At 41.2% G+C, this 23,348-nt stretch overlaps 1 long non-coding RNA gene across 1 annotated transcript; it reads right to left on the bottom strand.

The window, feature by feature from the left end:
- Positions 1-459: 459 nt before the first annotated feature.
- Positions 460-23,099, bottom strand: LOC117501848. Its single transcript, XR_004558108.1, has 3 exons — positions 23,017-23,099; positions 9,904-9,909; positions 460-470 (listed from the first exon to the last, which is right to left on the bottom strand). It is a non-coding gene; the product is annotated as an uncharacterized LOC117501848 (long non-coding RNA).
- Positions 23,100-23,348: the final 249 nt, after the last annotated feature.

The raw sequence follows: 23,348 nt of genomic DNA, 5'->3' as shown, positions 1-23,348 counted from the left end.
TTTTACACAACGTCCCATCTACACTGGAATTGGGGTTGTACTAAGGTGATCGCCAGCCACTAGCCCTAAGCTTCACTAAAACACCCAGATAAAGTTGAGGCCGCGACCCGCTCTGTTTACTAATAAAGTTAATTTTCAGGTGGTACTTTCATGTACTTACTTACTGCCATATGCCTCTTTGGCATGTAGGGGCAGCAACAAAGGAACGCCACTCCTGCCTGTCCCGGGCCAACTTCTGAATGGTTCCCCAGGTGTGATGGAAGGTGTTCAGTTCTGCCTACACAGGCCAACGCCAGGTGTTCCTGTGTCATCCTCGCTTCCGTTTCCCCTCAGGTGTCCAGTGAAGGGCTATGCAGATGATGTTGTCCTGTTCCTGTCGTATGACATGTCCAATCCATCTCCATCACCAAAATGATGGTTCCCATGCTGTCCTGGTTGCAACGGGTGAGAAGTTCTTGGTTGGAGATGGTCTCAGGCCAGAATATCTGTAGTATTCTTCTGAGGTTCTTGGTGTGGAAGGTGGACATCTTGTTCAGGTCACTCTCGCTCATCCTCCAGCATTCCGAGCCGTACTTTCATGTGCTGTTTTTAACATGTCCATAGTCTGCACTAACCTACAGCACACTGAGCAAATGCTGAAAAGCTTACCATTGAAAAGTGATGCTTTTCTGCATAAGGTTTTAACAAAATACAGTTCAGTTATTTTGACCTTTTGACCCCCAAATCAAGAGGTGTTTTAGGGTCATCATGCCTACCATACGTACCAAGTTTGGTGATAACTGGGCAGTGAGAAAAGAAGTTATTGTGCTTACAAGTATGTGCGAGTGAACTTGACCTATGACCTTTTGACCCCAAAAGCAATAGACTTCTTGGTGTCAATATACCTAACACACATACCAAGTTTGGTGAAAATTGGTCAGTTAAAAAACAAGTTATTGTGCTCACAAGATTATGCTCCGTGACTTTGATCTAACCTCTAACCTTTGATCTGACCTTTTTGACCCAAAAACCAATAGGCTTCTTGGGTTCACTAGAAGTTATCTACATACCAGTTTTGCTGACAATCTGGCCAGAACAACATTTAGTTTGACTGTAATCGTGTTTGAAACCTGAACATGAAAAACAATTTTGCAACAAATCTATAATGATGAATGTAACTTTGGATAATTGTTTTGTTTTTTGTGTGTGTGTGTATTTCCCAATAAGATTACAGTGTAACTGAATGTGAAACTCTGCTGTCGGCTCCTCACCACTGCACCTGAATGCACCACCAACAGCTCATTTCACACTTTAAATGACTTTAAAATACAGACAGGTCCACAAACACCACAGCAACTAAGTATAAAAAGCAAATTTTGGGTGTCCACAACCCAAAATATACACAAACACTGAAACTAGTTTCAGTTTGGAATATTAAGGTGAAAAGAAAAAAAAAATTACATTTAGAGCTTCATTTGCATGTTTGGAAAAGTGGTTGCCAATGTGTGTGTGTGTGTGTGTGTGTGTGGGTGAGTGTGGGTGAGTGTGAGTGAACCTTTCGAAGCACTGTGCTGTTTTTGGTGTATAAACCAAAGTCTTGAGTTAATGGTGTCATTTCCCTGCAAACAAATTTCTCACATTGTTTCTGTTTTCTAACTGAAACGTCATCTCTCTCTATCCAGTGCTCTTTCTCTTTCGCACTCACACACACACACACACACCCTCTGAGGCCATTTGGACAGGAATGCTGCTGCAGTGTCTCATTTCACCAAAGAAGCAGAAAACGGGAGAAAGTGAGCGACGTCCAAAGATCAAGTGGAAGCTGGCGTGAGCTCCACAAGCTGAGGGTGCGTGAAAGCTTTTAGCACTGTGCACGTTCCCATGCAGGACGAGCATGTGATGGACTAATGTGGTCCGCTTTGTGATTGTCTTAGTGTGGAGCACGGGGATGAGTTGTGATGGGCACATGCTGTGTACCAGACAGAGACGCCCTTCTTGCTTCGCGTCTCTGAGACGACCCGCTTTCTGGGCGCCGTGAGAGAATGTCAGTGTGTCTAACAGAGACTTTCCGTGCAGTAAACAGTCTCCTGGGATCGCCGCTGTCTGTGTGTCCATGGATGTGAATGCTCCCTGAAACGGGCCATGTTGACTGAAGTCCTGAGTTGTGCTAAGGAGACACCTCTAGTGTGTTATGTTGAAATGATAGCCTCAGAGAAGATTTTCTGTGCATGCAGCACGAGCATCGATCAGTCCAGACTTGTAAAACATCCTCCATAATCCAATTTTCTGCCAGTTTCTGTTCAGCTGAAGTTGCTTCACAGATTTCGTCTGTGGTCAAACTGAAGAAAAGCATCTGTGAGGTGTCGAGTTCACCAAGTCACTGTTTTACCGTCAGTCTTCAGCTTATTTGTTACTCACAACATCCAGGAAATGTAAAAAAGCAAACAAAAACAAAAAAACAGAACAGCACTTCGTTGTTTTCTTGAGCAAATAATTTGTACTCTGAATGTGCTGCCAGATGTTTGCTGTTCAGAAGAAGGAAGCTGAAGCTTCCATGGATGTCCCAAAATAAAAAAATTAAAAAACATGTTCGTCCAGAGGAATTGCCGCAGGCATTAACTGTTAAACTTTTCCTGACTAGTCCAGACCCAATTTCCTGATCAGTCAATAGCCCTTATCACGGTCAGGGTTGCAGCACCTTGTACACATGCATCAGTGTTCATTCCTGACAGTGGTGGGCACAGTTCCACTATTCCACTAACCGCTTAACTTTTTAGTTAGCAGATTAGCTTTTCAGCAGATTTTGAAAACCATCAGCGGCTCAACTTCCGCTAAATTTAGTTCCACTAACTTTCAGCCCGCTAACATTTTTTTTTTGCTGCCATAGTGAGCAAAGGTTAATGGTCAAAAATCTTTGTAAACCCTAAAAACATACATATTAGCTCCTTTCTGTTGCATGTTTTGCAACATTCAGACCGCTATGAGCTCAGTCCTCCACAGTGGGCAGGAGAAATGAAACACAAAGCACTTTTCACTCATAGTTTCACTTATAAACTAATTCTGGACAGTTTATCAACATTACTGTCATCTTTACAAAGTGAAAATATCGCACATATTTTTTAAAGTAATGCGCTAATTCTGAAGGTTTGACTGTTAACAGACACATGCACCAAAAGGCATTATGGGAAAAATGAGTCTCTTTCAATCACCCTAGAGTGCCTTGATTAGAGAGACTGGTGTCAACTCAGAACATGGCACCATATTGGTTCTAACTGCACAGAACCTTTAATGTTTTCAACACATTTAAAATCATTTAACCACATACAGCAATAAAATAAATATAAAAATAATTAAGCTATCAAATTTACATCCATCCATCCATCCATCCATTTTCTTCCGCTTTATCCGGAGTTGGGTCGCGGGGGCAGCAGCTCAAGCAAATTGAGATATATATATATATATATATATATATATATATATATATATATATATATATATATATATATATATATATATATATATATATATATATATCAGGCTTTAAATTAATTAAATAAATCATCATAAATTGTAAATTTATGTAAATTTGATTTAAATTTGCTAATATATAATAAATATATATAATATATATATACACTCAACAAAAATATAAACGCAACACTTTTGGTTTTGCTCCCATTTTGTATGAGATGAACTCAAAGATCTAAAACTTTTTCCACATACACAATATCACCATTTCCCTCAAATATTGTTCACAAACCAGTCTAAATCTGTGATAGTGAGCACTTCTCCTTTGCTGAGATAATCCATCCCACCTCACAGGTGTGCCATACCAAGATGCTGATTAGACACCATGATTAGTGCACAGGTGTGCCTTAGACTGTCCACAATAAAAGGCCACTCTGAAAGGTGCAGTTTTATCTCACAGCACAATGCCACAGATGCTGCAAGATTTGAGGGAGCGTGCATTTGGCATGCTGACAGCAGGAATGTCAACCAGAGCTGTTGCTTGTGTATTGAATGTTCATTTCTCTACCATAAGCCATCTCCAAAGGCGTTTCAGAGAATTTGGCAGTACATCCAACCAGCCTCACAACCGCAGACCACGTGTAACCACACCAGCCCAGGACTTCCACATCCAGCATGTTCACCTCCAAGATCGTCTGAGACCAGCCACTCGGACAGCTGCTGAAACAATCGGTTTGCATAACCAAAGAATTTCAGAAACCGTCTCAGGGAAGCTCATCTGCATGCTCGTTGTCCTCATCGGGGTCTCGACCTGACTCCAGTTCGTCGTCGTAACCGACTTGAGTGGGCAAATGCTCACATTTGCTGGTGTTTGGCACATTGGAGAGGTGTTCTCTTCACGGATGAATCCCGGTTCACACTGTCCAGGGCAGATGGCAGACAGCGTGTGTGGCGTTGTGTGGGTGAGCGGGTTTCTGATGTTAATGTTGTGGATCGAGTGGCCCATGGTGGCGGTGGGGTTATGGTATGGGCAGGCGTCTGTTATGGATGAAGAACACAGGTGCATTTTATTGATGGCATTTTGAATGCACAGAGATACCGTGACGAGATCCTGAGGCCCATTGTTGTGCCATACATCCAAGAACATCACCTCATGTTGCAGCAGGATAATGCACTGCCCCATGTTGCAAGGATCTGTACACAATTCTTGGAAGCTGAAAATGTCCCAGTTCTTGCATGGCCGGCATACTCACCGGACATGTCACCCATTGAGCATGTTTGGGATGCTCTGGACCGGCGTATACGACAGCGTGTACCAGTTCCTGCCAATATCCAGCAACTTCGCACAGCCACTGAGGAGGAGTGGACCAACATTCCACAGGCCACAATTGACAACCTGATCAACTCTATGCGAAGGAGATGTGTTGCACTGCATGAGGCAAATGGTGGTCACACCAGATACTGACTGGTATCTCCCCCCCCCCCCACTAAAACAAAACTGCACCTTTCAGAGTGGCCTTTTATTGTGGACAGTCTAAGGCACACCTGTGCACTAATCATGGTGTCTAATCAGCATCTTGGTATGGCACACCTGTGAGGTGGGATGGATTATCTCAGCAAAGGAGAAGTGCTCACTATCACAGATTTAGATTGGTTTGTGAACAGTATTTGAGGGAAATGGTGATATTGTGTATGTGGAAAAAGTTTTAGATCTTTGAGTTTATCTCATACAAAATGGGAGCAAAACCAAAAGTGTTGCGTTTATATTTTTGTTGAGGGTAATATAAATATATATATATATATATATATATATATATATATATATATATATATATATATATATATATATATAAGCAAATTTAAATCAAATTTACATAAATTTACAATTTATGATGATTTATTTAATTAATTTAAAGCCTGATTTGTGCAGCTGCACCTCTGTAACTCCATGTCATGCAATGACGTGCGTGACAGTTTAAAGTTTTCCATCGCTGGACTATGCTTTATTCTGGATTAATTTGACCCTCAACAAGCTTTTCTTTCTGTAGTCATCACTGTTGTGTGGGCCGCCAGAAGAGGAGGTACTGCTGGCCCACCACCAGAGGGCACCCTGCCTGAAGTGCGGGCTTCAGGCACGAGAGGGCGCTGCCACCATGGACACAGCCGGGGGTGACAGCTGTCGCTCATTACCTCTTGACAGCTGTCACCCATCTACTCAACATCATCTCACTCCATAAAGACCAGACGTCATCTCCACCTCGTTGCCGAGATATCATACTTCATAGGAGGTAATATCCTCAGCCTTTGTGGAAATATTGAGAATCTGTTTATAGTGAGTGTTTGCAGGAGTTCCGGTCCTTTTGTGGAGGCTGTGCAATACGGCACTCTTTTTCCTCTGAGGACGCGCTGCAAGTATTGAGTCAGAGGTGGAGGTGGCATTCCCACCGTTGTTGTTACTGGGTGTACACACACCCACACTTGACTGTCTTTGTTCTTCGCCAGCAGTACCAGATCCGACAGTCGGGGACGTTGATCACCTGGGAATTCGGGACTTGGCGGCTCCAGTATTCACCAGGTTCTGGGGCGGCGGAAATCGTGTGGTTCCGGCTCTTCTCAGGACAGACGTCTTCTATCCTCGAGCCTGCCCACACGTCACCTCTGTGTATTGACTGTTATGATATTCTGTGATTGTCTGTATGTTCGTTGTGCACATTCACAACATTAAATTGTTACTTTTTGGCTCATCTATTGACCGTTCATTTGCGCCCCCTGTTGTGGGTCCGTGTCACTACACTTTCCCAACAATCACCTTCAAATCACAGGTAAACTGTACACTTTCCTCTTTTATTGACTTCATGCTATAAATTTACAGACTTTTCTGATCCATCTGTAATCAACGCGCACTGCAAAAACTATTAAAATATATGATGGCAGATGAACGGTTGAAAGCAGAAAATGTTTGTCTGATTTAACAGGTGCACGTCAGGCTTCAAGTCCCAGTCTGAACATGGTTTGAAAAAATAAACGGTTGGACTTTTAATCACAGAAATGACTCCGGTCCCCCTTTCCTCAAATCGACGAGTGTCACAGCACTGAACTTTAATTTGTACCTCTGTTACTGTGCACTTTCAGACTGCTCGCATTTTATCTGATGTGAGCGAAAAATCCATTGTACAAAATCTGTTATATACAGTCTTTATTAAGTGGGACTTCTTTTGTCCAGTGACTGCGAATATCTGGTTTATACAATGGCGGTTTAGGTGAGTTTTACTATACACGGGACTGAACAATAAATTTACCTCTCTAAGCTTTGATGATGATGTCGGCTTCCATCCCATACGGCTGACTTTATTTTCCCAATTTTTTCTTCTGTTAGCATCTGAAGGGAATCTATCCATCTTGAAGCCCTTGCTGTGTCTAATTGTGCCTCAAAATGCACCACAACCTAGCATTTTCAGCAAATAAATAAATAAATAAAATGGATTTACATGCAGCAGTGGGCAGAGTGCATAAAACAGAAGATCTGGCTCGTTGTTTATTTTTTGGTTTGAGACTGCCTTTGATTTTACTCAGAAGCCTCAGCGGTGCTGCTTAAACTCGAAAATGGCTTATAAGTAGCCAACAGTGTTCCTGAGTCAGTACTGAAAGTTAGTGACTAGCTGTAACTTCTGCAAAAAAATTTAGCAGTTTAGTGTTATAAAACTTAACTTTTCAGCTTGTGGATTAGCGGTTATTGAAGCTAACTTTTTAGGTAGCTGTGCCCTCACTGGTTCCTGACAGTATGTTTTTAATATCTCACACCACTTTCCCCGTGCACTGACAGCCTGCCAAATGCACGCTGTCATCTTTAGTTACAGTTTAGTTGGCAGTTACAAAAAAAAATTGGCAGTGCTCACATCTGGACAAAATTTCATGGAGTTTTAAAAGTGAAAATTCACGGTAACAAAATCGTCCCTCCATCACATCAAACTGGTTGTTGTTTGAATTTATCCTCCTTCTCACACCTCTTTTCCACATCGCATATGGACTGTGTATGTAACATATGCAGTGTGCCATGTAGTGTTCAATGCAGACAAATGCATTTCTTTACCTATAGCATAACAGCCAGGAGAAACTGTTTTAGTCTGTTTTTCATTGTTTAAAAACCCAACTTTTGTGCTATTGGCTAATACTGAAAAAGCCCAGCTTCTGTGTTGTGCCTGTGGGTAGTTCCTGGTTGATGCATGCAAACAAAACACTGTAAACCCTGTGAAAGTCGATCTCCATTGTGTGCAGTATGTCTGCATCAACTGGCTCCTTTATTTCTTCTTGTCACATGCATTTGTTTGCATGTCTCATCAGTTCTCCAGCTAGAATCTGTGACTCATCAAATACAGTTTTGACTGTATGTAGATATTATTTATGGAGGAAACATTGTACTGGTGAGGCATCAAAAATCTAGATGAGTGACTAAATTACTTCATCCCAGCCAGCTTGTGTAGGCAATTTCTCAAAAACAAAAAATGCTATCATCTTATAACTTCCCAAATTAAAAAGAGCACACATTGAGGAGGAACTGATTAGAAGGATACTCATACAGAAATGTCAAACTTCTGAAAAGTATGTTCATTCACAGTAGTGTTCAGAATAATAGTAGTGCTATGTGACTAAAAAGATTAATCCAGGTTTTGAGTATATTTCTTATTGTTACATGGGAAACAAGGTACCAGTAGATTCAGTAGATTCTCACAAATCCAGCAAGACCAAGCATTCATGATATGCACACTCTTAAGGCTATGAAATTGGGCTATTAGTAAAAAAATGTAGAAAAAGGGGTGTTCACAATAATAGTAGTGTGGCATTCAGTCAGTGAGTTCGTCAATTTTGTGGAACAAACAGGTGTGAATCAGGTGTCCCCTATTTAAGGATGAAGCCAGCACCTGTTGAACATACTTTTCTCTTTGAAAGCCTGAGGAAAATGGGACATTCAAGACATTGTTCAGAAGAATATCGTAGTTTGATTAAAAAGTTGATTGGAGAGGGGAAAACTTATACGCAGGTGCAAAAAATTATAGGCTGTTCATCTACAATGATCTCCAATGCTATAAAATGGACAAAAAAAAACAAAAAAAAAAAACAGAGACACATGGAAGAAAATGGAAAACAACCATCAAAATGGATAGAAGAATAACCAGAATGGCAAAGGCTCACCCATTGATCAGCTCCAGGATGATCAAAGACAGTCTGGAGTTACCTGTAAGTGTTGTGACAGTTAGAAGACGCCTGTTTGAAGCTAATTTATTTGCAAGAATCCCCCGCAAAGTCCCTCTGTTAAATAAAAGACGTGCAGCAGAGGTTACATTTTGCCAAAGAACACATCAACTGGCCTAAAGAGAAATGGAGGAATATTTTGTGGACTGATGAGAGTAAAATTGTTCTTTTTGGGTCCAAGGGCCGCAGACAGTTTGTGAGACGACCCCCAAACTCTGAATTCAAGCCACAGTTCACAGTGAAGACAGTGAAGCATGGTGGTGCAAGCATCATGATATGGGCATGTTTCTCCTACTATGGTGTTGGGCCTATATATCGCATACCAGGTATCATGGATCAGTTTGGATATGTCAGAGTACTTGAAGAGGTCATGTTGCCTTATGCTGAAAAGGACATGCCCTTGAAATTGGTGTTTCAACAAGACAGTGACCCCAAGCACACTAGTAAACGAGCAAAATCTTGGTTCCAAACCAACAAAATTGAATGCCTCGCAGATGTGAAGAAATCATGAAAAACTGTGGTTATACAACTAAATACTAGTTTAGTGATTCACAGGATTGCTAAAAAAGCAGTTTGAACATAATAGTTTTGAGTTTGTAGCGTCAACAGCAGATGCTACTATTATTGTGAACACCCTCTTTTCTACTTTTTTTTTACTAATAGCCCAATTTCATAGCCTTAAGAGTGTGCATATCATGAATGCTTGGTCTTGTTGGATTTGTGAGAATCTACTGAATCTACTGGTACCTTGTTTCCCATGTAACAATAAGAAATATACTCAAAACCTGGATTAATCTTTTTAGTCACATAGCACTACTATTATTCTGAACACTACTGTATGCACTCAATACTTGGTTGGGCCTCCTTTAGGATGACTTACAGCATTGGTTTGGCATGGTGTGGAGGCGATCAGCCTGTGACTAGAGGTGGGCGGATCGATCCTAATATCGATAATATCGATACCAACGCTGTTATTGATATTGAACGATCCTTGTGTAAAAAGATCAATACTCAAGCTTTTTTTTCCTCTCCCGCACTCACTGACTGCTGCGCACGCAGATTCATCAAAGTCTACTCTCTCTCCCTAAGAGCAGTGCTCTTTTGTTGGTCTTTGTTGGTTTTGTTGGTCTTTTGTTGTTGCGCCGTCACGTGGCTCAGCGGCGCCAGCCAACAGCCATGGAGGTAGGCTCAGCCTGGCCCGCCCACTCAGTGCTCTTCTCTACCTCAGGAGATTTTGTTTTAAGTTGTGTTGAGTGATATTTTTTAAACAAAAATGTTGATTGTGATAATAAAGTATTTTGTTGTCACGTATAATGTTTGGCAAAATTCTATCCTAGGTCTTTTGGATCCTTTGGATCTATGAAGCTTAAATATGAAAAAGTATCGGTATCTGTATTGATATCGGCGATACTGTGCCTGTATTTACTTGGTATCGGATCAATACCAAAATTCCCGGTATCGCCCACCTCTACCTGTGACACTGCTGAGGTGTTCTGGAAGCCCAGGTTGCTCTTTACAATACCCCAAAGATAATCTAAGAAGTATTGTCTCTGGGGCCAATCAAGGCCAGTAATACTTTCAATTCCAGTATTACCTTAATCTAAAAAGAGGAGTGTGGACCTGAATGGTCCAGTTCTTTATCTCCTTAGCCCAGGTAAGCTGCATCTGACATTGTCACTGGTTTAGACTTGGTTTTGCAGTTGGAATGCAACACTTGTAGCCCATTTTATTCCTTGTGAATCTCCCCAACGTTCTTGAATTGGCTTTGTTTGACAATCTTCCCAAGGCTGTGGACAGCCCTGTTGCTTGTGCATATTTTCCAACCACATTTTTCTCTTCTAGTCAACCTTTCATGAACATTCTTTGATCCAGCACTCCATGAACAGGCAGCCTATTAAGAAGTGAGCTTGTATGACTTACTTTGTTTGTGGAAGGTGTCAGTGAGTGTCTTCTTTACAACTGTCAAGTCAGAAGTCTTCCCCATGATTCCGGTTGTGTGTACTAAACCAAAATGAGAGATTCATGGTATTTATACTGCATAAATAGTGAGTTACTCAGTGAAATATTTTGAGATATGCATTTTTCCTTTTTAGAGCTGTCATGATTGAAAATAACATAAAAGGATGCTTGAAACATTTTAGTTTATATGTAATGTGTCTAGAATATTTACTATTTTCATTTTCTGAACTTTTTCACAGCATTCAAATTTTTTGAGATTCACCTACAGATGAATTTGTGACTGTGTATAAAACCATCATTGGACCAATCATCTTCCGATAAGTTTTGGTCCGATAATCTTTAAACCGCTAACATATTTTTGCAGGCGTGAACAAAGCATAACAGTTACAAACATCTATTAAGTCTAAAATCAGTTGAGTACCTACCTGTTTTATAGTAGACGTGCAATTCTGTCTTCTGTAAACAGAGAAGAGCTGGTTCCAGAAGAAACTGCTCTATCCTCTGCAGGCAAAGGAGAACTGGTCACAGAAAAGAAAAAAGCTCATTTCTTTTGACCTTATACTGTTACGCTGGCAATAGTACCCAAGTCATCTAGAGGCATACAGTTTTAACTTATAGTTAAAATTTTAACTAAACTAATTTCAGACAAATTATTTAAATTAACGTCACATCTGAAGTTTTATAAAGTGAAAATATCAGATATATTTTTTAATTTAAAAGTAATGCACTAATTTTGAAAGTTTTAGTGTGGACATGCTGGTGCATTATGGGTAATCTCGGTACATTCACAACAGAAGAAATGCATTTGAGATGCTCTGATCAGGCTCCACACAGACAACAGCATTAAACTCTTTGTATATTGTGCCTAAAACTCTCGTGAATATATTCTCTGGGTTTATACACGTTGTTATTGTGTTTGTTTTATGTAACAAAGGCCAGAAGAAGCCCAGGTTGCTTTCTCCATTATTTTCAATTGGAATCATTGCAATCGATTCCTGTTTGGTATTTAGAGTCCTGCATATGTCAAACACTGTCTGTCATCTTTGTTTCAGAGTAATATATATAATGACTGAAATTCAGTTTCCGTTTATTAAATTCCACGCATCTTAAAAGTAGCAGACATGATTATCTGGAATTTTGTTTTGGCACGTTTTCACGGTCTCTACTGCCATCTACTGACCAGTAGTGTTCATGGAAGTATGAGCGTCTGGACACCAGTAGATGGCAGTGTTCTATTTATTTTGACTCTGGTTATATCAGACGGTTGTCAAATCAGTTCACAACTTGACGTTTTGGCTTTTTGCAAATTACTTTTTTTTTTTTTTTTACCAATAAAAAGGGCATATTTTACAAAAGCACATTTATATGTAAACACCAACACACACCTCACATTAACATGTTGTTTTTTACATAGAATGAATGAGTGAACCAATCAGTGTTAGCGGAGGTACATCTTACCCATAATCCCTTTGGCATCTGTCTGTGTTTGTTACAAAACTTCAGAATTAGTGCATTATTTAAAATTAAAAGATATATGTTATATTTTAAATTTGTGCAAATGACAGAATTGACATTCATGGAGTTATTCTATCAGTATAAATTTTATTTATAAATTAAAACTATAAGTCTGCACTGCTTTATTTTCAAAGACCTCCGCCTCACGGTGACACTGTTATTGAGTAGAGAATTGTAGTAGATAAATTTTGGGGTGGTTAATCGGTTTAGCTTTATAAAAGATAACTTTTCAGTTAGCTCATTATCTCTCTAACTTTTTGGTTAGCTGTGCCCACCACTGATGATCTCCAATGTCATTATGAAGAGCATGGTTGGAAACACCTGTCTGCCCACTCATTATTCCTCAATAACAAATTTAAGGGCCTTCACACATAGTGCAAAGTTTGGACGAAGTGCACACTTAGTGCACATGACGCAGGAATCATGTGCAAACCGTGTAATGTCATCCCTGTTGCCAACGCTTTGTACACCTGTTGCTACAACTATTTGCGCACACAAGCACCTGAAAGACAAAGTGTGCGCTGTGCGAACCCATCGCACCCTCTCATGACAGGTGTCGGCCAAATTCCAGGTGACACACGAATTTCACCTCTAGCGTGACACTTAAAAAATGTGTGGCCAGTTGTAGTACAACAGTCTGCAGACAACCACTGTTGTACTGGGAGTGAAATTTGTCTAAGCTCCATATGACCGTGGAGTTGCCGAGATGTGATGTGCCTTTGGCTCATCACACACAACATGTGTGCATGTATCGCACGATCCCCCCAACATGCGTGTGGTAACCCCCCCCCCAAGATGAGGCGCATCTCATCTTATCACAGAGGGACACTTTGGTCTGTGTGCTGAATAGATGGGGCGTGGCAGTTGTTGACATCTCTGGACCTGGACATCAATGCTGCAGTACACGCAACGTGTGTTGAGGGACACGTGCGTGTGTGTGTGTGTGCTTGCTGAACTAACGTGGAAAACATAAAACCATATATCACTTGTGACGGGCTGGAGACCGCGCACACTGACATGTCCAGCCGGACTGGAGTGTCAGTTTATGTGGACACGCAGCAGGTGATCTGAACGTCACGTCTGTCTGACAGGACAGTGAGCGGGGCGCTGCAGGACCATATGACAGGCCAACAGTATGACAAATACGCCACTTTAAGTCACATATCAGCAGAAATAGACTGTAGTAAACGCTGTTTGGTCAGTTATTGCAGCGCTTTTTTCTTCTTCTTTTTTACAGAAAATACTTTTGTCCGCTTGTTGAATAGAGCCATTTCACACTCCTTTTACAAGAAACTGATTGTGGTGCAGTGGCAGAGTTGCCATCTGGTAATTAGGATGCGCAGGTTCAAATCCTGTGATTAGTTCTGTGTTGCGTCCCCCAATATGTATGATTTATATCAGCCAAGTGATATTCACTAATTATACAGCTGGTTTTTATTTCATTTTCCTCCAAATTAGCAGCAATGTGGTGCAGCTTGTCCAGTGTAACACAATGCGACACTGTCGCGTGCACGAACTGTTGCGCTGGTGCCGTGCACGCCTGCTCATCAGTGTGATGTTTCGTGGTGTGCTAATTTCGAATTGTTTCACGCTGTTTTGCCATTTTCGTCCACACGTCGTCCACACTTTACACTATGTGTGAAGGGGCCCTAAAGAAATTCAATTCAAGATTTTACATTGACAACAGAGAACACCCGTCTTTTTGAACAAGATTGACTCAAGAAGCCCTTTGTGTCTTAAATGTAAAACAAGTGATGGAACCTATCTGCACTGCTTCTGGACCTGCCTAAAGATTTCCAAATTCTGGTTTTGTATAATTAAGGAAATAAAATGTATTTTGAAAAGTAAAATTTGTAAAGATCCGCGTCAGTTTTTCTTGTAAACTGTTATTCATGGCACGAAAATGTGTACTAATGAGAAACCACTAACTGAAGACATTTTCAGAGTTCTACCTATGGAAAGATTAAAAGGCAGTGATGAAGTCTTTCTTGACATATGAAGGCCTGAGTGGCTTTATACAGAGAGGTGTAGGCTCGTTGCAGTGGCATGCCTTAAGTTCACCCCAATCAGTGTGTGACAATTAGTCAGATGATGTATACGCGTGTGCAATGTGGAAAGTGCTTTGTGGTAAGACTGCTCTGTTCTGTTCTGTTTTTGGACCTTATATTTAAGTCTTAAAATCTAATAAAATATGTTAAAAAATTTGGACACTAGAACATTTTCCACTTTCTAATGTTACCATTCCTTCTCACAACACTTAAAACAAGTTTTGGCAGTGAGGATACCAATGGGCAGCATGGTGGTTTAGTGGTTATCACTGATTCCTCGCAGCAAGAATGTCCTGGGATCGCTTCCCACCTGGTCCTTTCTGTGTGGAGTTTGTGTCATCACGCGGGTTCCTTACCAGGTGCTCTGGTTTCCTCCCACTTCCAAAAACAGACATGTTAGGTGACTTGGAAACTTTCAATTGACCCTGTGTGAGTGTCATTTTGTTAGCCTGGCTATATGTGGTGACCTGTCCAAGGTGAACCCCACCTCTGACTGCCGGATAGTCCTGTACCTATACCATAGTCTTCTGCAGCCATGCCCTTGTAATGAGTGCAGAATATGGTTTTGCACTGTGTTGTTGAAAAATGCATGGACATCTCTGGAAAAGATAGCATGATGGCAGCATATGTTATTCTAAAATCTCAGTGGACTATTTTCCATTCATGCTGCCACCACAGAAGTGTAAATTACTTTTGCCAAGGAAACTGACACAACCCCATACCATGACCGACCTGAGCTTTTGGACTTGTTGCTGACAACAGTCTGGATGGTCCTTTACATCTTTGGTTTGGAGCACACAGCATGCATTTCTTCAACAAAAGGTTTGGAAGACGGATTCGGCTGATGACAATAAATGTTTCCAATGTGTTGCTGGTCCGAGCCAGATGCCTTACAGCTCAGAGAAGTCTATCCCACTTCTAGACAAGGTGAACACAAGGTTTCTCTTTTGCACAGTAAAGTTTTAAATGGCATATGTGAATGTAGCTCTGTACTGTTGTGCTTGGCAAAGGTTTGTCAAAGTAATCCCTTGTCCATGTAGTTATATCAGCTATTGATGAATAACTGTTTCTGATGCAGTGCTGCCTGAGGGATCAGAGAACACCGGTGTTCAGCTTCAGTTTGTGCCTCTTCCTTTTACCCACTGAAATTGTTCAAGATTCCTTGAATAGTTTAATTATATTATGTACTGTAGAGGTAGAAATATGCAAATCTCTTCCAATCTTTCTTGGAATAACACTGTTTTAACACATTTCAATAATATTCCCACATATTTATTGATCCTCTGCCCATTTTAGCTCCTCAAGGACTCAGCCTTTTGTGGGCACTGATTTTGTACCCAGTAATAATTCCAATCACATGTTGACATCACCGTTTCAATTTACCTCATTAGTAAGACCTTTCGGCTGCTGCCTTGTTTTCACTCAAGGTCGCCACAGCACATCCAATGTGGATCTGCATGTTGATTTGGCACAAGTTTTACACCGGATGCCTTTCCACAATACATGGAGAAATTTGGCAGGGGTGGGGTTCCACTCTGAAACCAAGCACACTAACCACTTGGCCACCACTCCTGCTTCAATTTACCTCATTACTAGCTCTAAATTGCCCTCACCCCAATGTTTTTTGGAATGTGTTGCAGGCCTTCAATGCAGCAATGGATGATATTAACAAATGAAATTAAGTTAACCAGGAATGAAAATAAAAAACAAATAGCTTTGGTTCTTACAGTCACCACTAAAACAGAAGTCAAAGTCAATGTGAGAATCACTATGGGGGACAGGGGTAATTTAGCATTTTTCATATTATCCCATTTTTTTCTCATTTGGGGTTGTTTTAAGAACACCTTAATGATCAGCTCCCACCCCCACCCCCATGACCCTTTACTGAAATAAGCGTTAATAGAAATATGAAATGAAATGAATAAATGAGAAAGAGCACATTAATAACTACAAGATACATTTTTAAGGTTAAGAAAAAGTGCTGTTTGAGTTTTTCAGCTCCACTGCAGGTGCTCACTGATACCCATATATTGCTTTTTCAGCAATTTGTGGAATAATTTCCATCTTCTGGTGCAATTGTTAAAGCTTAGATGCCTCAGTAACACTGTTTTTTAAATAAAGTGTACACAAACATGTATTGTGTGAACACTGAAGTTGTGTTGTGGGGGAAGCCGGTGTTATAAGTGCAAACATCTGCTTCTGACATGAAGAAAGTGAAGTTCTCTGTTGCTGGTCTGAGAGAGAAGCAGCAGATCACAGCAAATGCAGGTAGTGGGGGGTTGGACGTGGTGTGTGTTTGTTTGGACCACAGTCACAGGAAAAGTGAAAGTCCAGTGGTGGTTAATTGGTGTGTTTACGTCCGAGGTCATGATGGTGGCAACAGGAAGACACAGCTGTAGCCCCGGGCTGTGGATGATTATACAGCCACCACAGAGATGCTGGTCAGCCTAATCACAGCTAAACACGGTGAAGACACGCACCGAACCTGCAACAATTTTCTTGGCTCGGTCTGTGTCTTCCTCTCTTCACTCCTCTACGTCTCCCCATGGCTGGTTGTAGCCAAAGCTCAGGAGAGGTCACGATGTATCACAGCAGCAACGGTTTCTCCATGAACCTGATGGAAACGAACGCCTCCTATCTAAGAAAAATAAACAAATACCCTGACTTGGGGGTGTCAGGGTCATGCAAGGCAAAAGGCAACAGCATTCTTGTTCCTGTGGTTCTCTTGATTGAAGTCCTTTCAGTTAATTTTTGTCATTCTGCATTGATAAGCAGAAGAACACAGTGTGTGGTTCTGTTCGTGATGTCCAGCTGGTCTTCTGACTGAAGCGTCGCCACCGGAACACCTACGCATCAACTCTGCATCTTTATCTTGGTTTTGTGTCATTTTGAATGAAAAAACTTTTCTCAATTGTAACATAAATCCTGTCTGCGGTGCATTCACTGTCCTGTCCTGTGCTATCTCACACACACACACACACACACACACACACACACACACACACACACACACACACACACACACACACACACACACACACACACACACACACACACACACACACACACACACACACACAGTGTTACTTATGTTTCCGGCACACTCACACAGTACTACAGTGTTTATGTTGGTGTTTCCTTTTTCTTTTGTTCCTACACAGCCAAATTATTAACATCAAACTCAAGTATTTCTTTTGAACTGCAATTAAAACTGCATGCCTTGTAACATTAATAACATTCTTGAAGTGGCCCTTATGATTATTCCTGTTCAAACCTCTTGTAATGAGAGTGGAAAAACTTACCAAGTAGCTGATCTTTTTCCTTTAATGAGATGCCAGTGAGTGTCAGCAGTTGTGGGGCAGCACAGAAACATCTCAGGTCAGTCTGGAAAAGCAGCGCCTGTGCTGATCTGGGAGGTTTCTGGATTATCTTCACAAAGTTCACTGTGTTCTTGATAAATTCTTTTATTACGAGTCCCACTGTCAAAATAGTTCTTTGTGAGATAAAACACTGGTCCACTACATGCAATAATAATATGGGATTGACTTTCACTGTTATGCTGATGATCTGCATGTTTATGTAGGTAACATTTCTCATATTGTAAAACTGTAGTACAATATTGCATAATGTACTACAGTGTTTATGTTGGTTTTCCTTTTTCACGTCTCTGACTGCAGAGAAAAGATGGTGGTTGTCTTATTCATTTATTATTTCTAAAGTCTGAGGTGTTTATAGGGCTGGAAGGTCTCTTACTAGTGTTGCCTAGAGGTGGGCGGATCGATCATAATATTGATAATATCGATACCAACGCTGGTATTGATATTGAACGATCCTCGTGTAAAATGATCGATACTCAAGCTTTTTCTCTCTCCCGCATGCACTGACTGCTGCGCATGCAGATTCATCAAAGTCTACTTTGATGAATCTGCATCAAAGTAGATGCAGATTCATCTACTTGAATGAAGATAGTAGATGCTCTACTATCTTCATTCAAGTTGAAGATAGCCTGAAACACCTCAGCTGGCTCCTTTCAATGAGAAGGAGCAGCGGCTCTACTCCGAGCTCCCCACAGATGACTGAACTTCTCAGCTTATCTCTAAGGGGGACACCAGCCACCCTCCTAAGGAAGCGCATTTCACAGAATCTTGATTATCAAATTAATCTAACAAAAGAAACATTATGGTGAGTGTATATTTTTAGTGTGTTTATTGTCAACATTTGACACATGAAGTGCACTTTCAAAGGCGGCTTGGTGGACGGCTCGATCACTGAAACGAGCTAACTCTAAAAAAGTTCACACACACACGCACAAAGGAAAGCTCAAATTGAATGTACACTGTAAAATGGACAGGGCACATACAGAGTTTGGGTTAGGGGTCACACATACACACAAAGTCAACCCAATTGTGATGAAATGTACTTTAACTCACATGGTAGCTCCGTACTCACTTGAATGCCGCCCTCCATGAGGGTGAGATAAAGGTCAGACTCTCACAGCCAGCTCCGGCTTCTGCTGCAACTTTTTTCCAGATGCAAAGTTCATACATGTAAAAGAGCATTCCGTAGTGGCAGTTGGGCTGTTTTGACAAAACAAATGGGATTTACAGATTTTTTGTGTTGATGAGACATCATGTGCATGAATGATAAACAAATGGTCAGGGAGTTTGCTTGTATCCAGCATCTTAAATCACATCCATTCTCATGAAATCTCACATTTCTGTTTTCCCGGTGTATTAGCCTTGCTAGTCAGATACTTCTTTAGAGCCAGTTAACACGGTCTTTGGGTGACTGTGTGAGTCATTAGTGTGATAAAAGTCTTGGGGATGATTTTTGACCCATCACTGTCTTTTGAGCGAGGTGGCCAAGACAGCAGACTTTAATTTATGTAACATTGTAATAATGAGACCTGTCCACTCTATGGCAGGCACCAAAACACTGGTTCATACTTTGATGTCCTCCAGATTTGCTGTGTTATTTTCTGGTTTTCCACATAACAGTATCAAATGTATTCATTTTTTTTTCAGCAGCTGCTAATACTTTAACTTCAACCATGAGATGTCACGTAACACCAGTATCGGCCTCCCTTCAGTGGCTTCCTGAGAATGTGATGGTAGATTTTAAGTTTCTTTTGTTGACTTCTAAAGCTGTGAATGGCTGTGTGCAGTCTTTTCTTATGGAACTTATTGAGTCTTATGTACCACCTCATGCCCTGTGGTCTTGGGATGCAGGCCTACCCTGACCTACTGAGGTTACAAAGAAGTCCCACTGGATGTACAGCTTGTTATCATGCTCCTACACTCTAATGGCCCACTGTCTCAATGAGAAAGTGATGTAACAATTTGCATAGAATTTTTTAAAGTTATTTCAATTTAACTAAAGTTATTACAAATTAACAAGAGACGTCTTGTGGCATTAACTCAGTTGAAAGTTGAAATAACTTTTAAAAAATCTATGCAAATTGTTACATCAATTTTTCTCAACTGAGACAGCAGTTCCTTTTTTAGAGTGTACTTTGTGGAGTAACTTGCTGCTGGGGGTTCAGTCAGAGTCTATTGAATCATTTAAATTCAACCCTAAGGGCCCCTTCACACATAACACGAAAGACGCAGAAACCGAAAATCTGAAGCCAAATACGGAATGGGGAGCTGTGAAACATTCCACCTGCTGTCGGGAGGGATGCACAGTCGGACAGACGTGCATGATACCGCGGCGACGGTTTCGTGCACACTGGTGTTTGCAAGCATGAACACAGTGCAAGCACGTGGAAAGTCGCGCACACAGCAGTTGGAGCAAAAAATTCATAAAACACCACATTTTATAATACTTAATTCCTGTTATAAAGAGCGGACTTAGCCTCCCCCTTGACGTACACCAGGAAGTAATGAAATGATGTGGATTACTGTTTATGTTTTACATTAATTACCTGGTGCACCCCTCTCATGAAGACATCACCCGGGCTCTCGTCTCATGAAGATCCGGCTCTCATGTCATGAACACATCAGCCGGCATGACGTGTCCAGGACGCAGTGTTCTGCTGGTGACTGTGTTGCAAATGTGTTATGTGTTTTAATTATTACAGTGTGGGGAAATCCCGCAGTGACACGCACACACCCCTTTGTCTGCAGACATTATTGCTATGGGAAACAAAAAAATAAAAACCACACACCATAAAAAAACACAGCAATTTATTGGTCTTCCACCATTCAGAAGGCTTTCGGTGGCTTTTTAGTCGAGTGAGTATCCGAGAAATTGTGGAGAGCTGGGCATGTCACAACATGTCCCATGAGACTTCCAACACGGACTTGCTTTTGTTCTCCGCCATTGCGGCTTCGTCCTGACGCATGAATGCCTCCGCACGTCTTTCATTACAAAATCTCCTGTAACAGTGGAATCTGACGAAAAATGGCTGATGTCCACCTTTTCTGCCATTTCTCTGGTAGTCACACGATGCCCCGGATCAACACAGCCTTCACTTTGGAAATGATCTGGTCATTTCAGCCTGTCGATGGCCGCTCGAAGCGCGGCGTGCCCTCAGCCGCTGTGGGCCATCTTTAATCCAGTTGTAATGCTCCTTAATCTGTGTGATGCCTATAGGATTTTCACCGAAAGCCATCTGAATTTTCCGAATGGTTTCCACCTGGCTGTCTCACACAGTTTCTTGAAAAATTTGATGCAGCTCCAGCCGTTCAGACATTTTCCTGACAATGAAAATCCGACGAGAGGGGTGGACCAGTGCTCACTCAAAGCCTGCCCACAGGCGAATGACGCAACCGACAGGCATGAAAAAACTCACGCATGCGCATGAAGGTTCAAGCTTGGCTGATGCAAGCGCACATGATTCAAATCCATATAGTTTTTGCAAAAAATAAAAAGGTCGGATACTTTTCTAACAGACCTCGTATTACATGCATGAACAAGACCATGAACAACCAATTAATTTGTACATTGGCTGAACAGCTGACAATGTGATGTGTAGAATTACTGTCCATAGGTCCATGGATGTGCTTACTTCATGCATGGCTCCTCCCCAGTACTGCAAATACTGAGATTGATTTATCTATCTATCATTTGTTTATCTGTAATTACTAGTTGAATGTTTCATTCAAATGTTCATTCTAAGGTTTGAGCATAATTTTGCTTACATATGTATAATCACTGTGCTGTATTGGGAAACAGACTTTGCACAAAACTCTTAGGTCTGGTATGTCTTTTCAGTTTCTGAGACTTAATTTCACCTGAAGGAGCAAAGTCTCATTGCTGTGTTTGTTTTTTGCCCCAGTGAAATGCCCACGTTTCCTCTCACATTTGCACCGTGAATTGGGAGAAAAATTAAATATTATATTGCAAAATTAGTGACTGGCTGTGCTGGTAGGAAGGACCCTTTGTCTTTGTTTGACAAGCAGATTATTGCAAATGAGTAGAATTCATTAAATTAATTACACACCCTAATATTTTCACACATTTTGTAGATTATGAGCCCAGTATGACAAATCCAAAATATTAGGTTCATACTCCAAGTAGCTTTTCTTCCAGAAGGTGTGTATGTGTGTGTGTGTGTGTGTGTGTGTGTGTGTGTGTGTGTGTGTGGGTGCGTGCGTATGTGTGTGTTGGGGGGCTTTTAACTCTTAAAGTATTAACGGATCACACCTTGATCTTTTCAGGGATTTTTCACCTGTACCCAGTATCTAGTCCTTGTTGAAATAAAATATGTACTTGTGAAGACATCATTTTAATGCAGAAAAAAGTATCTTGAATAGTTCATAATACAGGAAAAAATTGGTTTGAAATGAGTCAGGATTCCCGGTGTGATGTGTCAATATGAAATGTGTAGCTCGATGATTGAATGATTCACTTTGTGAGTTGCTTTGTGGTAGGCTGTGGAAGCAGCTGCCCTCTGTGCTGCTGTTCCCACACTAATGCCAGAAGTGGGGAGTGAGAAGAACATCATGCTTCTCTTATAAAAAGCCCTGGTCTCCTCTTTGAAGGGCAGCACCATTTCTCAATGCTGGCACTCCCCAGTGTTTCTGTCTGGACGTACCTATGTTTGAGAGCACCACCAGCCCACTGATCCACTTGGTGTACAGTGTGTCCTGTACACAGTGAGATCCACTTTGTGTCTGTGAACAGTTTGCAACAATGCAATGGAACCAAAGAAACAGTTAAGTCAGCCAGTACATAGTTTATTCTGAAGGTGTAGCAAATAATGTTTGACGTACATCCAAGGATCTTCAGAGCCACAGTGGGACCATTTGACCAGGATCAAGAACTACACAACACCAAACATTTGGACCCTGTCTGCACTAATCCAGTGTGTGTGTGTGTGTATGTGTCAGAAATGGATAATTAAGGTTCTATTTTTGCCTCAAGTCCCCACTAAGTTGTTTTTAACACCCCAAAATGAAACTTTTGAAGAGGCCTTCCAGGGTGGAAAAAAAATTGAAAACAGTGGCAGCTTGTCTACGTGCAAATGGAGAATGTTTGCACAATTCTGCAGTAACACCACTTCAGGAGGTTTTTACTCTCAAAAACAAATGAAGAATGTACAGACTAACAACACTAAAAGTGCCAGTTTTATGTGAGTTATACACCTTTTTTGACTATCACTGACTCCTACATTGAGTATCTAGGTTTATGCTCATGGACAGGGTGAGAAACTTGAATATCTGTCAGGGACTCTGAGTAGAGCCGCTGCTCCTTTGCATCAAACAGAGCCTTGGAGAAGACCAAGGACATACTAGAGGAATTATATTTTCCAGCTGGCTTGGGAATTCCTTGGGATGCCCCAAGAAGTGATAACTAGGCAGAGGATAGGGAATTGTGGGATGAGCTGATAAATCTGCTGCCACTGTGACCCAGACCCAGATAGGTGGCAGAAAATGAATGAATGATGTCACAGATTCTACAAAGCACCCTCAGAACGTGTGTATAGACAAGCTATGTGTTGGGAAAGTGTAGTGACACGGACCCACAACAGGGGGCGCAAATGAACGGTCAATAGATGAGCCAAAAGGTAACAATTTAATGTTGTGAATTGTGCACAACGAACATACAGACAATCTCAGAATATCATTACAGTCGATCCACAAAGGTGACGTGTGGGCAGGCTCGAGGATAGAAGACGTCCGTCCT

This window comes from Thalassophryne amazonica, chromosome 2 (assembly GCF_902500255.1).
Source record: "Thalassophryne amazonica chromosome 2, fThaAma1.1, whole genome shotgun sequence".
NCBI classification, from domain to species: domain Eukaryota; kingdom Metazoa; phylum Chordata; class Actinopteri; order Batrachoidiformes; family Batrachoididae; genus Thalassophryne; species Thalassophryne amazonica.
Note: the sequence above shows the minus strand (reverse complement) of the source record. Positions and strands in the feature narration are given on the sequence as shown.